Genomic DNA, 15,547 nt, shown 5'->3' with positions numbered 1-15,547 from the left:
AAATGAAAAGGACCGACTCATCCTTGTCATTAGACTCGTTAAAATCATTAATAGCGACAAACTTGTCTTTAGACAAGAACGAGTTTCACTATCGCTAGGCTCGTTAAAACATAGGGATGGGCTTGCCCGAAGGGCAGGTTATAAAACAAGCATATGTTATCCTCCTCAAGCTTGACAAAAATAAAGAGGTACTGGTCAGCAATGACTGGGGAAAAATTGGGAGAAACTCAAGAAAACTTTGATGGTAGCAAGTCGCTCTTGAACATGACACTTTTCCTCCGTACCACAATTGGGTTGGGTTGTTTCATTCATCGGTCACATCCATGGTCTCGCCATACCATCCATATTTGGGGTAATTCTATCGATCCATCGCATCAGTGTCGCCACATGTTCAAGAGAAGTCATTCAGAAAAGTCAACCGTGTCCCATCCACTGCCATACATTATCCTTCATCCTTTCATGACCGCCACCCTGAATCATATGTCACATATCGTTTTCGCCTCCATTGAAATCATTAGCTCTGTTCCGTGTCATTGATGTGGGATTCATTAAGGCCCTCCTTTGATGGATCACTTCTTGTCGACATCAGCTCATTATCCAAGAAGTTGATCTAGGAACAACCCCCTCAGTACTTTGAAGCTTGCATGCCTCAATGGCAAGTTTCTCACTTCCGGCGACAGGTATACATCAATGACCTTCGACCGAAAGATTTTGCGTGGTGTTCAACGCCAAGTCCTTTATTCACACCACGTGAATTGTACTGCAGTACCTTGAGGGTCATTATCATTGTCGGTGATTCCTCTCGTGCTTGTTAACGGTTTACATCATTGACCGGTAATCAAGCGATGTCTTTCCATGTTCGACTTCAGCACATTTCTCACATGGATCGAATTGTACTTAGAGTGAAGATCGAACGAGTTTGAACACCCCGTATCTAGTTTCATCCATCCGGGCTGCGATATATATTCAGGAAAGATAAAGACATTGACATGTACATCATTGCAGCAGAAAATCATCCTACTCAAAGGATGATAATTTCATCAAAATTATCAGTCTACCATCAGACTATTGTCTGTTCTATGTACAGAAAAATGAATTTATAAAGGTGAGCATGGGAATGCCCGCCTCAGCTAGATCATGAAAGCAGTATGAAAAATAATGTATTGTATTACAGGTCTCCTCCCAGCATTGGATGAACTTCAGATCCCCCTGATAAAGCATTTCACCCGATAAACAGCCTCATACTTTAGGGGGCAACTGTTATAGACATTTTTGTGCCTTACAGCATTGAGCATGAAATGTCCATAATCTAAGGGATCCAAAGTCCCTAAAAATGTTGTTCCTACCCCTAGAGGAACAAGGCTAACAAACCACAACAATTCACAGAAGTTCTCCACCAGAAACTGCTCAAAAACAAGTCAATTCAAGATCATTTCAGTGGCTACACTAGTTGTTTGCGCTGAATGTCAAAGCCAACACTGGCTACCTGCGCTGAATGTCAAAGGCAACACTGGCTACCTGCGCTGAGCGAGAGTGGACATGTGGCAAGTTCATTTCTCAAGGTGTCAGAACCCAGGAAGCTTCCAAAATGACACTTGCCTCAGGGAATTCGATTGGTGATGAGTAAGAGGTTCCAAATCTCCAAGTGGAAGCAAGAACCTCCAAGTGGAATCAAGAACTGACAGAGGGAGAGGACACTAGTCAGATCTCAAGCTGACTCATCCTCTCTCCAAACATCTATATATGGATCTCACCTCCATGAGATCTAGGGGCTGGAATTTTGTTATTGCAAAGAATTGCTGTTGGTTTGAGATTGGAATCATTGGGTGCTTAATGCTTTGAAGGGGGTGAAGATAGGAATTCCATTTGCTGGGAAGGAGATGCTGGATTGGAGCCCTCTGGGTTGTATCTCTTCCTGAACCTTGTTATTCATCAATAAAGCTATCTTGGTTTCTCCTATATACTGATGTATTTTGATGTATGATTGCATTAGTATGTTTAGTTTATTTCTAATCCTGAACTAGTTATGAATATGAATCCATGTCTTGTGTAGTGTTCTCTTCTTGTGATCTTGTAGAAATCTCTTGAAGCTGGGCGAGCGAGAAGGCAAGTAGCTGGGAATCCTCCAAGAGAAGAGAGACCAGATCGAGGGACAAACGGAAGACACCGGTTAGTCCATCTATCTCTCTTCATTCTTAATTCATAAAGGAAGGATACTAGAATAGCTATCTCTGTTTGTTGCTAAGGCACTGTCACACCTTAGGTGGATAGGATCATCCTGCATAGGCATTTTTCCCCACAACAGGGAGGCCTCCTTCATTAATCTTCGGCATAAATAAAAATCATACAAAATATAAAAGGCACCTTGTACCTCCACTTTAGGGATGGCCTGAAAATTCACAACTCTGCTGAAGAAATGAATAACATTGTTGAATTTGAGGCAAAAAATTGTGAAAAATGACTATAAACTTGACCCCTTTCTGACTCGGTCAAATTTGGGCTCCCAAAGAATCTCAAAGATTCTCTTGAGCGCGCTAATTGAAATTTAGCTGCTTAGACAAAGAAACTAATCACGCCATCGCATTCCTTGTGAAAAACTGAGAAAAATGAGCATAAAGTCAGCATAATTCTGATACCTTCAAAAATTGTGCTCTAGGGAATCTCCAAGATTCCTCACTGATTCTGCATGGGAATATTCTAGGGAATATTCCCCTAGAATATACTACCTCAAAAAATGTGCTCAGCCTGGGCGTGGTTCCTCCTTGGCTCCAGGTTATGCACGTGCTCTTGATCCAGGTGGATATTGGTGGCCACCTGCCAAGTCCACCTGGACCCCCACAATTGTTTCTCTCAGCATTTTCAGTTTCCTTAATTGTAGCACAACTTACTATTTTTAGCAGTTTTTCGGGTCCTGAACTTCTGGAGCCGTTTTGAGTCCCTAAACGAGTTTTTTTGGGAAATTTGGGTGCAACATGGGTCCATGGACCAATGTTTCCCTTCCCAAAGTGGTAGTTCTCGGATAGATCTTTCTAACGAGCTATTGTACGCGTCAAATGGAGATCGTATGCCAAAGTTACGACCCCGGGAAGTTGATGTACCAATCTACCCAAACGGGGCCCACAGTTTGGCGTTTCATCTCCTAGGGTTAGGTTTTGGAATGTTAAGGATTCTCCATTGTTTCTCAACAATAAATAGGCCTTCGAGCCTCATTGTAACACAGTTTAGAGGCATGTAGCCACCACATCTCTTCTCAGAGATAAGCTACCATTGCCCTAGCTGGTTTATTTCCATTTTTGGTTGTAAGCATATTTTAGTATTTTCCATTAATGAAATGAAGTATTATTTCTGCTGCATCTTTGTGTATATGGTTATCTCTGTAATTTGTTGCATTCCTGTTTAAATCCGGATCAGTGGTATCAGAGCGGTCTGCTTTTTCTCTATTTTTCTTTGCATGTCCCCAACAAGGTTGGGATATAAGGAGTTAGGGCTTGAACTGGTCGAACCTTTGCAAGACCAGCCTCGCAAACCGGCGACCTCCCATGCCGGATGAGAAGAAAGATGAGGGGGCAGGAGATCCCATCAAGATCTTGCTCGAAGAAGCGCTCGAGCGACAACGGAACGCGATGATGGACAACTTTTCCCAGATCCTTCAGCGGCTACCCAGAAGTGATGCATCGGCTTCCAGCAGCTACTCTGGAAATGCCACGCCCTTTAAGGTACAAGTTAATTTTGAAATCCCCATATTCGAGGGTCAGATAGATGCAGATGCCGTAGATAAATGGTTAAATCTACTAGAGGGTTATTTTTCTGTTCATGAATTTTCGAGTCGAGAAAAGATTTTTTTCGCTCTTCTCAAAGCAGCCCCCCACGTCAAGGACTGGTGGGAAACCTACTGTGAGCAGAAGGATGAATGTATTGGCTCACTATTTTCAGCTGCACCCACCTAGAATTCATTCCGGGATGCCATCAAGGAGCAGTACTACCCTGTCGGAAGCTATGAGGATGAATACACAAAGTGGACCACGTTGCGGCAGGGAAGGGACCAAGACGTGTCGGAGTTCACCAATATTTTCCATACCCTTCGCACAAAGTTGGGTATCAAGGATTCGGAGCAACATTTGATACTCAAATACTGTGGCTGCCTACACAAGTACATCCAGGAAGACATACAATTCCTGAACATCTCCTCGCTCGGCGCAACATACCGATATGCCGTCAAGGTCGAGCAGAAGTTTAAACAAAAGAAGCGAGACTTTGGATCTGCGAATCCAAAGCAGGGGAAAGGTGCCCCTAAACCATAGAACAAAGGACAAAGCCAAGGTGGGATAGCCCAAGACAACCCACCGAAGCTGCAAGAAAGAATAGTGCCGCAAAGCCGAAAAAGGACACTGGAAAATGGTGTGAGTTCCATAAGAGCTCCACTCACAACACAAGTGAGTGTCGGGCCAAGCAGTCACCGGTGGCTGAGCTAAAGGTTTCAGAATCAGATGCATGTTCCGACTCTGAGTCAGAACCCGATAAGGGGAATGACAAAGGGAAGTAGATCATTGATGTGGATCCCAACGCCACTGTTGCTACCACCAAGATCTAGAAAAATGAACCTGAAGATCCAGAGGAGGAGGAGCGTCTCTTCCACTCCCAGATGTGGGTAAAGGGCTCCCTGATACAGTTCATTGTTGATAGTGGGAGTCAAAAGAACCTCATTTCGGCAGAGGTCGTGAAGCGGTTGGGCTTACCGACCACAACACATCCACAACCATACACCATTGGGTGGCTTCACCAAGGACGAGATCTTCACGTGAGCCAGTAGTGTCGCCTTCCATACAACATCAAGCCCTTCACGGATGAGGTATTGTGTGACATTGCTCCCCTTGAAGTTTGTGATGTATTATTAGGACATCCATACTTGTGGAAGCGACATGTTGTGTATGAATCAAGGCCCCGTGCTGTTATTATTACTTTGGGAAATAAGTTGTACAAGATACCAGAGGTAGCACCACCTACCACCATCTCTTTGATTACTGCAAAACAATGCAGTAAGATCATTTCCAAAACAAGGAAATTTGTTTTCTTGATGATACGCCCTCAAGGAAAGAAGAAGACGGTGGTCGCGGCCTCCAGACAGGGTCCCTCTGCACGACAACTACAGATGGACAAGGTTGTGGAGGAGTACGAGGACATCTTCACCTCCCCTGCAGGGGTTCCTCTGCACTGTCAGGTCAAGCACTCCATCGACTTGACCCCAGGTGCGCCACTACCCAATGGACCAATTTATTGGCGCTCTGTTCTGGAGAACAATGAAATCAAGAGGCAGATTCAGGAGCTCCTGCAAAAAGGTCACATCCGTCCGAGTTCATCGCCTTATGGGAGCTCGATCGTGTTGGTACAGAAGAAGGATGGGACGTGGAGACTCTGTATTGACTATCGGGCACTGAACAACATCACTGTCCGTAATAGGTACCTAATCCCATGGATTGATGACCTCCTAGACCAACTAAATGGGGTGAAATATTTCAGCAAGATCGACCTGAAGTCAGGATATCACCAGGTACCAATTGAACCCTCTGATGTGTGGAAAATTGCCTTCAAATCCAAGTAGGGCCTTTTCGAATGGTTGGCTATGCCTTTCGGATTGACGAATGCTCCTGCAACCTTCATGAGGCTAATGGATGACATCTTGCGGCCATTCACCAACTCCTTTGTAGTAGTATACTTGGATGACATTCTGATCTTCAGCCAGAGTTGGGAAGAGCACCTCCACCACATCCGACAGGTTCTCCAAACACTGCGGCAACACAAGCTATGTGCCAATTTGGAGAAATGCACTTTTGGCATGACCCAGGTTCAGTATCTGGGATACATCATTGATGAACAGGGGGTGCATGTCGATCCAGCCAAGATCCAAGTCATTCGAGATTTTCCATCTCCAACCACTCTAACAGAGCTCCGCAGCTTTCTAGGTCTTGCCAACTTCTACCGCAGGTTCGTGTTGGGGTTTTCTCGTATTACTTGGCCCTTGAGTCAAGTCACCAAGGGAGGGGCGAAAGCAAAATTCTTTTGGTCTAAATCTCAACAGAAGGCATTCATGGAGTTGAAGGATCCCCTCTGCACGGCACCAGTGCTTGTGTTACTAGATTTACAACAACCATTTGAGGTCGAGACGGATGCCTCTGACTATGCTATTGGGGCAGTCCTTACTCAACATGGACATCCAGTGGCATATCACAGTGAAACACTTTCAGACACGGTCCGGAAGTACCCCACTTATGATAAAGAGATGTATTCCATTGTACAAGTCTGCCGACAATGGAAGCATTACATTTTGGGGAAGGAAACGGTCATCCACACAGACCACCGACCCCTGCGGTTCATATAGACCCAAGGGAAATTGCAAAATGATCACCATCAGAAGTGGTCTACATACCTGCAACAGTTCCACTTGAATATCAAGTATAAGAAGGGCATCACTAATAATGTTGCAGATTGCCTCAGTCGACCACCGATCATGGCATTAACCACTGTGCTCAACTCTTGTGGGCACGAGACTTCTGATTGGCCACTTCTGTACAAAAGCGACCCAGAATTTGGCCACACATACCAGAATTCGGCATGTTCCAGATTTTCACCTCCAGGATGTCCTGTTATGCCACCTCGGTCACCTTTGTGTTCCTTCAAGCGAGCGTGCCAAGATGATTTGGGAAGCACACTACAGTCGGGTTGCTGGGCATTTCGGGGTCGAGAAAACAGTGGCAATACTGCAAAATTATTTCTATTGGCCGAATCTTCGACAGGATGTTGGGAAGTACATCAGATCATGTACTGCCTGTGCCATTGCCAAACCAACCATTAAGAAGCACGGCCTCTATACCTCGTTGCCTACCCCTAGTCAACCTTGGGAATCCATCTCCATGGATTACATGTCAGGCCTTCCTTCCACTAAGCATGGAAATGGCTGTGTTTTTGTGGTCGTCGACAGGTTCTCGAAGATGGCCATTATGGCGGCCTGCAAGAAGAATATCACAGCAGAAGCCACTGCTAAAATCTTCTTTGAATGAGTGTGGGTGCACTTTGGGATCCCATAGTCTATCATCTCAGATCGGGACAGTCAATTTCTCAGCACATTTTGGTCCAGTCTCTAGTCAATGCTAGACACCAAACTCACGAAGTCCATAGCCTTCCATCCTCAAACTGATGGCCAGACAGAGGTTGTCAATAGGATGATTGTGCACATTCTGCGCATGTATAACTCAAAGCACCCACGCACATGGGACGAGAGCCTCCCCTATGTTCAGCACAGCTACAACCGAGCTCTTCACAGCTCCACTGGCCATAGCCCTTTTCAGGTGGGTTTGGGATTCCAGCCACTATGCCCCATTGATGTGGCCATGCCACTTGCAGCTACTCACATAATTCAGCTCATGTGCAGTCCGAAACAGATAAGGCCACCAGCTTCATTGAGTGCATCCAACATATTCGCCAGTAGGTCCATGAAATTCTGGAGAAATCAAATGCCAAGTACAAGCAGCGACATGATCAACATCGGGTGCCACACAAGTTTTAGGTGGGCGACAATGTCTGGTTGCATTTGCAAAAGGAACGCCTTACTGGAGCCTATCGGAAATTGAGACCACTCTGATATGGTCCTTACACCATTACTAAGGCTATGGGAGACAATGCATTTGAGCTCAACATTCCCCCATTCCTTGGCCTGCACCCAGTCTTCAATGTGGACCGCCTTCGGCCATACTTTCCACCATTGCTAGACACATCCGACATTGTAGAATAGCTCAAACCCATAGAATTAAATCCAGATTGCATGGAACAAGCTACAAATAATCGGATCATGGACACACAGATCAAGAACACTTGCTAACAGAATATCCAACTGTATCGAGTTGTCAAAGCAAGCCAACTCCTTCAACAGGGCAAGTGGCTCACCAAGGAACAAGTTCAACAAAAGTTTCCTCATCTCATGGAGGAACTCAACGCAATGGGGACCATTGCTTCCTAAGGGGGGAGGAATGATCTAGGTGGATATTGGTGGCCACCTGCCAAGTCCACCTGGACCCCCACAATTGTTTCTCACAGCATTTTCAGTTTCCTTAATTGTAGCACAACTTACTATTTTTAGCAGTTTTTCGGGTCCTGAACTTCTGGAGCCGTTTTGAGTCCCTAAACGACGTTTTTTGGGAAATCTGGAGGTAACATGGGTCCATGGACCGATGTTTCCCTTCCCAAAGTGGTAGTGCTCGGATAGATCTTTCTAACGAGCTATTGTGCGCATCAAACAGAGATCGTATGCCAAAGTTACAACCCCGAGAAGTTGATGTACCAATTTACCCAAACGGGGTCCACAGTTTGGCATTTCATCTCCTAGGGTTAGGTTTTCGAATGTTAAGGGTTTTCCATTGTTTCTCAATAATAAATAGGCCATCGAGCCTCATTGTAACATAGTTCATAGGCATGTATCCACCACATCTCTTCTCAGAGATAAGCTACCATCGCCCTAGCTGGTTTATTTCCATTTCTGGTTGTAAGCATATTTCAGTATTTTCCATTAATGAAATGAAGTATTATTTCCGCTGCATCTTTGTGCATATGGTAATCTCTGTAATTTGTTGCGTTCTTGTTTAAATCCGGATCAACTCCTCTACCTTCATTCTATCACTCGGCCTTCGTTTCCCCATGAATGAATGGAACACAGATTTAAATATTAATGTGTCGGTGGATTTCCCAAAGCCTGTCCATTGGCGAACTGGATGGCACATTGGTTGTAGTTCATTGGGTGACCCATAAGTCATGGGTTCAAAACCCTGGTCCCACAACTTGGAGTTTGGTTTTTTTATTTGGATGGACATTAGTTAGCAACATTAACATTGGTGGTTTGTTAATTTTGGTTGTAGTTAAATATTATGTGGTATGGTTTGTTTATTTTTGGCCCGTCGTTATGAATGGACCGCCAACGAGCGGGCTGGCCACCCGGTCGGTGCAGGTTCGAATCTCGCCGCTCCAAAATTTTCATATGGTTGTTATCCATATATTAATACCTATATGGTTGGTGTGGGCCTTTTTTTTAATATTTTATTATTATTATTATTATTATTATTTTGAATAATGGAGTCAAAAACTATCGACTGAAATTTAAGGGTCACCGAAAAAATTAAATAGGAGAAAATTTCACCCTTACTGATCGGCGGTAACCGTCACGATGAAGTGTCATTTTGTCACCTGGTTAATTGCCAACAAATTTAGCAGGACTGACAGATTTAGCTGGGCTCCAAATTTAGTTGGCGCGTTGCCAAATTTAGCTAGGTGGCTTAGTTGACCAAAACTTTGACCATGAATATCTTGAGCATACGAACTCAGATTTGGGTGTCGTTTGCACTGTTGGAAATCTTATGATGAGCCCTTCGATCTAATCCTAGTTTTACATCAATCCAAGGACTTTGATTTTTGATCTTTTCTGGAGCCATCTTTGATCTTTGAGCATTTCTAGAGCCACTTAGATCATTCCTCCCCATTGAGGAGCTTTTGATCCTCCAAAATCATGAACACAATCTACAATCTATTGTACTCCCTCATCTACACAACAAGTTCCCTAACAAGCCACACTTCGTTCTCCTTCACCTTTGTTCTTCATAGCCATAAGTGATGAACTGACACCTGCTGTCTATGTAAACATGTGGTACACCTTGCAAAATACATGTTCAATTACATGGCCTATCATGAACCAAGCAAACCCCCATACTTTCCAAGATTTTATAACACGCTCTTTGGTCAAGTTTACATCAGAATCATAAGAGAAACCAATACCTCAGTTGTTGTAGCTAAATTTTACCGCAAAGGTAGCAGTCTCATCAGGGAACTTGGAACTTGATGTGTTTTTATGATCTTTGATTTAAAAAAAAAATTAGAATACATTTGGGGAAAATTTGATTCTTTATGAGCAATTATTTACGCTCAACATTTAATACAAGGAGGTTATTTTATTGAAAAATATTAGGTTTATTTGTAGAAATTTCTGTGTTCCCACCCCGGTTTTCAGTTTCTCCTTATTTCTCCCATATAGTTAAATGCCCTTTCCCATAACCATACATTTAACAAGCTAAAAAAAATAAATTTGCTGAAAACACAAATTCTGGAATTTTTACAGAATGCTGGAAATTGCAGAAATAAAAATCAGCAGTAATAAACACCCATTAAAACACATTTAAACACTGAGATTTTTGGTCAATGTGACCCTGGAAAAACCCCCTACAACTCTTGGGGAAAACCAGTTTGAGAGCTCTTCTTTATTTCTGAAAATTGCCTTTTTACAGTCAGAAATTTTCAGCAAAAAATCAGCAAGCAAATTTATAGCTTATCTCTTTTTCCATGCTTCACAGCAAACTGGAAATTATAGCAAACAGGACAGCAATAAATGTTGTACGGTCTCCTCGATTTTCGTGCCCACTTTTAGCATTAAATGTTGTTGTATGGCCCTCGTTTTGCGTGCAGAAAAACCAGCAAACTGCTCCTCGATTTTTATGCAAACCACTCCTCAAAAATCGTGCCAAAATCTGCCTTTCACTGTGTGCTGAATGAGCTGTACAAATCTGCTCAACTGTTGCCTTGGAATGTGTGCCAACCTGCTGTCTCCTTCTCCTGCCTGCTCAGAAATCTCTCTTGCTCTCTTGCTCTCTTTCTCCCAATCTGCTCATGAAAGAATTGAATTGAATGTGATCTTTTCCTCCTTTTCCTCCCTTAATATAACTCCAAATGACTTTTGGGTGATCCAAGTGACTTTTGGGTGATCTCTAAATCCAATGGCTGAAATAGATTTAGATCAATGGTTGAGATTAAATGCTCATTTAAATCTCACTTTTTATTTTTTAATTCACCCCACTTTAATAAAGGCCCACTTAGTCATTTATTTCCAAAGTCACTTTTCCTTTCTAATTTTTCATTAACTTTATAAAAGTCACTTTAAAATTAGACTTAGTAACTTTATCACTTAAAGTCACTTTTAAATTAGATTTAAATTTATAAAATTATAAAATCACTTTAGGAGAAAAATTAAATTCTTTTGGACACTTTTCCCTAGGCCAAAGATCAAAGCCTAAGGGAACCACCTGTCCTCCGGTACTAAATTTCAACACATGCCCAACCTGCAAGTTATGTAAACTTACAAGCCACCACCCTCACAAGATTACCAAATCAAAGGAGGAGCCCACAACCTAGTGGAAATCATATCAGTCTCAACATGTCGGGATATGATGAGTGCCCTAACGTATATTGTAACACCCTCCTCCGACATCTACCCAAGCAACTGGCCAGCCAAGGTAAACATGTGATGAGAGGCCACTATGATATGATTCGACCTCCTAAGTCATGTTAAGGAAGTGGAACCGATGGAAAAACACCATACAAACATTCAAAATCAGCTACAGGACCCCCAAGAACCAATCCAATACTTTAGATAGCTTTCCCTTGGGTCCCACTGAACTTTTGGATAACTTGAGCCTCAGTCACTCTCATGCTATAGGCATGACAGCAACCAAAAACCAAAATTCACTCTCACAGGCTTGCCTGCCAGCGACCAGAGACTAAATTTGTCAGTGTTATGCCAGTGACTCTGGGATTTGAGCCACTTTTTCAAGCCCAAAGCCCAGGTCACTGCCCAGAATTGAACCATCTCTTTAGATCAGTAGAATAACATGGAAATGACAGTACTAAAGCAAATATTTGTTCAAGACCTTGACTGGACCCCTACTAGCCATGACATGCATTTCGTCAAACATATCACGAACATGTAATCTACAAGTGTAAATAATAGTTTTGAGCATAGGGGTCTCATACTTAGTTGAGAATCATTAAGAACCATTGATGCATCAACACATCAAATATCATTCCATCCATTAGGTCATAGATACTTTGATCATTCAATTACAAGTAAAACCATGATGAGAGCCGTATATCACTATTGTCATAAAACACATACATAACCGGCATAATAGCAACATAAATACTCATGAAAGTACATTCATATAGACCACATATAATCCATCAAAATTCTCATAGAAATACAAGGAGAAATAACCTTTCATTAATGATGTAAAATCCAAACCTGGGATGGGACTTCCACATTCCACCCTGTCGTAGAAGGGCTGAGCTAAATCTCTCTTCAGTCTTTCACCCCTGTGCCATATTCCAAGCATGAATGTGGGATCTCATAGAACACATCAATCAAAAAACATCCAGGTCTTCCAGAGGCCATCCACCTGAACCCATCAAATAGTGATTCCACCTCACGGTCAGACATCGCCAAAACCATCACTAGATCAGTCTCTATCCCAGTCATCCAGGGCTCTATAGCATTTGTCTAACCAAGGCTTTGGGACTAGTAACTCAACCCACATCTTTTAGCGGGCTCTAGAGTGTTTGTCCAACCAAGGCTACAGGAATAGTAACTCAATCCAAGTTGTTCCAGGGCTCCAGATCGTTTTTCCAACTAAGTCTATGGGACTAATAACTAAACCCAAGCTAAGGAAATATGACAACCAACCAAAACACAACAGTGAAAAATGAACCCATAATCACCATGGTTATCTAGGAAATGGCAAGGCTAGATAATTCACTGTCAATCATGGCTATCTTCCATGCCAATGATAGATCACAACCCACAAACCACATGCATATGCCATGCATGCCAAAACTACTGATGGAAACATACATGCAACTTGATACCTGCTAGAAAATTTGATGCAGTTGTTGATCTCGATGGCCTCCTATGCTTTCCAGCTCTTCCTTTGCCTTCTTGCTCCAAGAATCTAAGTATGCCCCACCCACCAAGAATTCTCCAAGAAAAATCTAAGTCTCCAAGAGTATAAGAGATAGAGAGAGAGAGAGAGAGTAATGAGAGAGCTCCAAAATTGAACTGACAAAATGTTACCCACTTATCCTTAGAAGCCTTTTTATGAATGAGGCCTCTATTTTCTTCATTTTCCCTTATTTTCCTTCATTTTCCTCCTCACTTGAAACTTGTGAGCTTTCACCTCCTTTTTCTCCTAATTTCCATTATTTCCATAAATAAATGTGCCAAAAATGCCATTTTGCCTTTCCAAAACCTTAGCCATTGGCTTTGCCAATTTCCTTAGCCATAACCAATCACAAGTGATCCCCCATCACTAGGATTTTTCCCAACATTCAGCTTGGAATAAGTGCCCCATCATCAGTGATTATTATTTTGCCTTTATTTACTTTTATTACATGGAATTTTCACCAGGGTTGTTACATAACCCTCCACCTTGGGGGAACATCGTCCTCGATGTTCAACAACACCTATAACCACAAAACTATTATAAGCAAAACATATATTGTCAATGGAGCTTTATAACTTAGCTCGATGCAGTATTTACAATGATTATCATGTTGAGAAGCAACCATGTGAAAAGATAACAACATAACATCATAATGACATGACACCCATACCACTTTTTGGAGATTTATAACATAGGTCATGGTTGTATTTACATCCATATACATATGTACATAAACCAACATCATCAAAACATATAACAAATCATATACCAACATCACTCCAAGACAACAAGACAAAACTGATTTGCCTCAACCAGCAAACAAGGAAGGATACATAGCCCGCATATGATCTGTCATCTCACATGTAGCTTCATCGGGCCCAAAGTACTTCCACTGCACTTTACCTTGCTCAATTGCTTGGTTTTGGAGCATGAGTACCTTTTTCTACAATATACACTTAGGCTCCGGCTGGAATTCTCCATCTGGTTCCACCTGTAATAAAGACCAATCAATCACATGATGAGCATATTTAACATACTTCTTAATTAAGGAGACATGGAAAACATCATGGAATTTCACTTTCGGAGGCAGTGCAATTCGATAGGCTACTGGCCCAATCCTCTCAATAAAGGGTCCACAAACTCGTGGTTCCAGCTTGGCACATGATCCAATCCGTAAGGAGCTCTTCTTCGGTTTGATGTGCAAGTACACTTCTTCCCCAACCTAGAACTCCTTGAGCAACCTATTCTGATCTTCATATATCTTCTGCCTATCCTGTGTTGCCTTTAGATTTTTTTTTTATAACCTGCATATCTTGTTCCATGTATGCCAACATATCTGGTCCAATCAATACCCTATTAATGGATAACTCCAACTGATGAGAGTATTAAAAGTTACAACTCCGCCCATACAATGCCTCAAAAGGACTCATCCTCAATGACTCCTGATAATTGTTGTCGTATGCGAACTCTACCAAAGGGAGATACTCTTCCCACTTCCATTGTTGATGCATCACATGCATCCTCAATATGTCCTCCAATATCTTGTTGATCCTCTCCATTTGTCCATATGTTTGTGGATGATAAGTCGTGCTGAAGGCCAACTCTGTGCCTAAACCTGTAAATAACTCCTTCCAAAACTTGGAAGTGAACTTCGCATGCCTTTCTGACACAATCTTCTTCAGAACACTGTGAAATTTGACCACATCTCAGATGAATACATGTGCTAGACTTCACTAGAATGAATATCTCGGATGAATACATGTGTTAGACTTCACCAAAATGAATATCTGGGATATAGACCTCATCGGAATGAAATGTGCAACCTTCGCCAACTTGTCCACAATAACCATGGTGGAATCATGTTGTCTCACAGTCCTCGACAGCCTTGTGATGAAGTCCATGGAAATGACTTCCCATTTCATCCACATTCTTAGGAGCTACCCACTCCATGATGGATCTTATCTTCTCTGGATTACTGAAATGCCCTCCTTGGAGACAACATGCCCTAAGTAATGTACCTCAATCTAAAATAAAATACACTTTTTGAGCTTAGCATACACCTTATGCTCTCTCAACAACCTCAACATTGTTGCTAAATGCTCGGCATTCTCTTCCTCATTTTTAGAATATACCAGTATATCATCATTGAACACAATAACAAACTTATGCAAATATGGACGCAACACACTATTCATCAAACACATAAATGTAGATGGAGCATTAGTTGATCCAAATGGAACAACAACAAACTCATAATTCCCATACCTGGTCATGAATGTGGTATTGTAAATGTCCTCTTCTTTGATGTTTACTTAATGGTATTCAGATCTCAAATCAATCTTCAAGAACATTGCTGCTCCCTTCAACTCGTTGAACAAGTCACCAATCCTCGGTAATTGATACCTATTCTTGATGGTCACTTTGTTCAACTGCCTGTAGTCAATGCATAATTTGAGAGTACCATATTTCTTCTTCACAAACAATATCGATGCACCCCATGGTGATACACTTGGCCTAATGTACCCCTTGTCCAACATTTCCTTCAACTGCAACTTTAACTCAACCAACTCAGGTGTGCTCATCCTGTAAGGTGCTTTTGATGTTGTAGCTTCCCCTGGCACTAACTCAATAGAAAAGTCTACCTCCCTGTGAGGTGGTAACTTTGTAATGTCCTTAGGAAATAAATCCTTGAACTATTGTAAAACTGGGTACCTTCTCAACCCATCTGCATCCTCAACTTCCTTACC

Source organism: Pinus tabuliformis, chromosome Q (assembly GCF_031772625.1).
Source record: "Pinus tabuliformis cultivar Carrire ecotype Pingquan chromosome Q, CPIR1, whole genome shotgun sequence".
Classification (NCBI taxonomy): Eukaryota; Viridiplantae; Streptophyta; class Pinopsida; order Pinales; family Pinaceae; genus Pinus; species Pinus tabuliformis.
The sequence above is the reverse complement of the archived record's forward strand: the minus strand, read 5'-3'. Positions refer to the sequence as shown.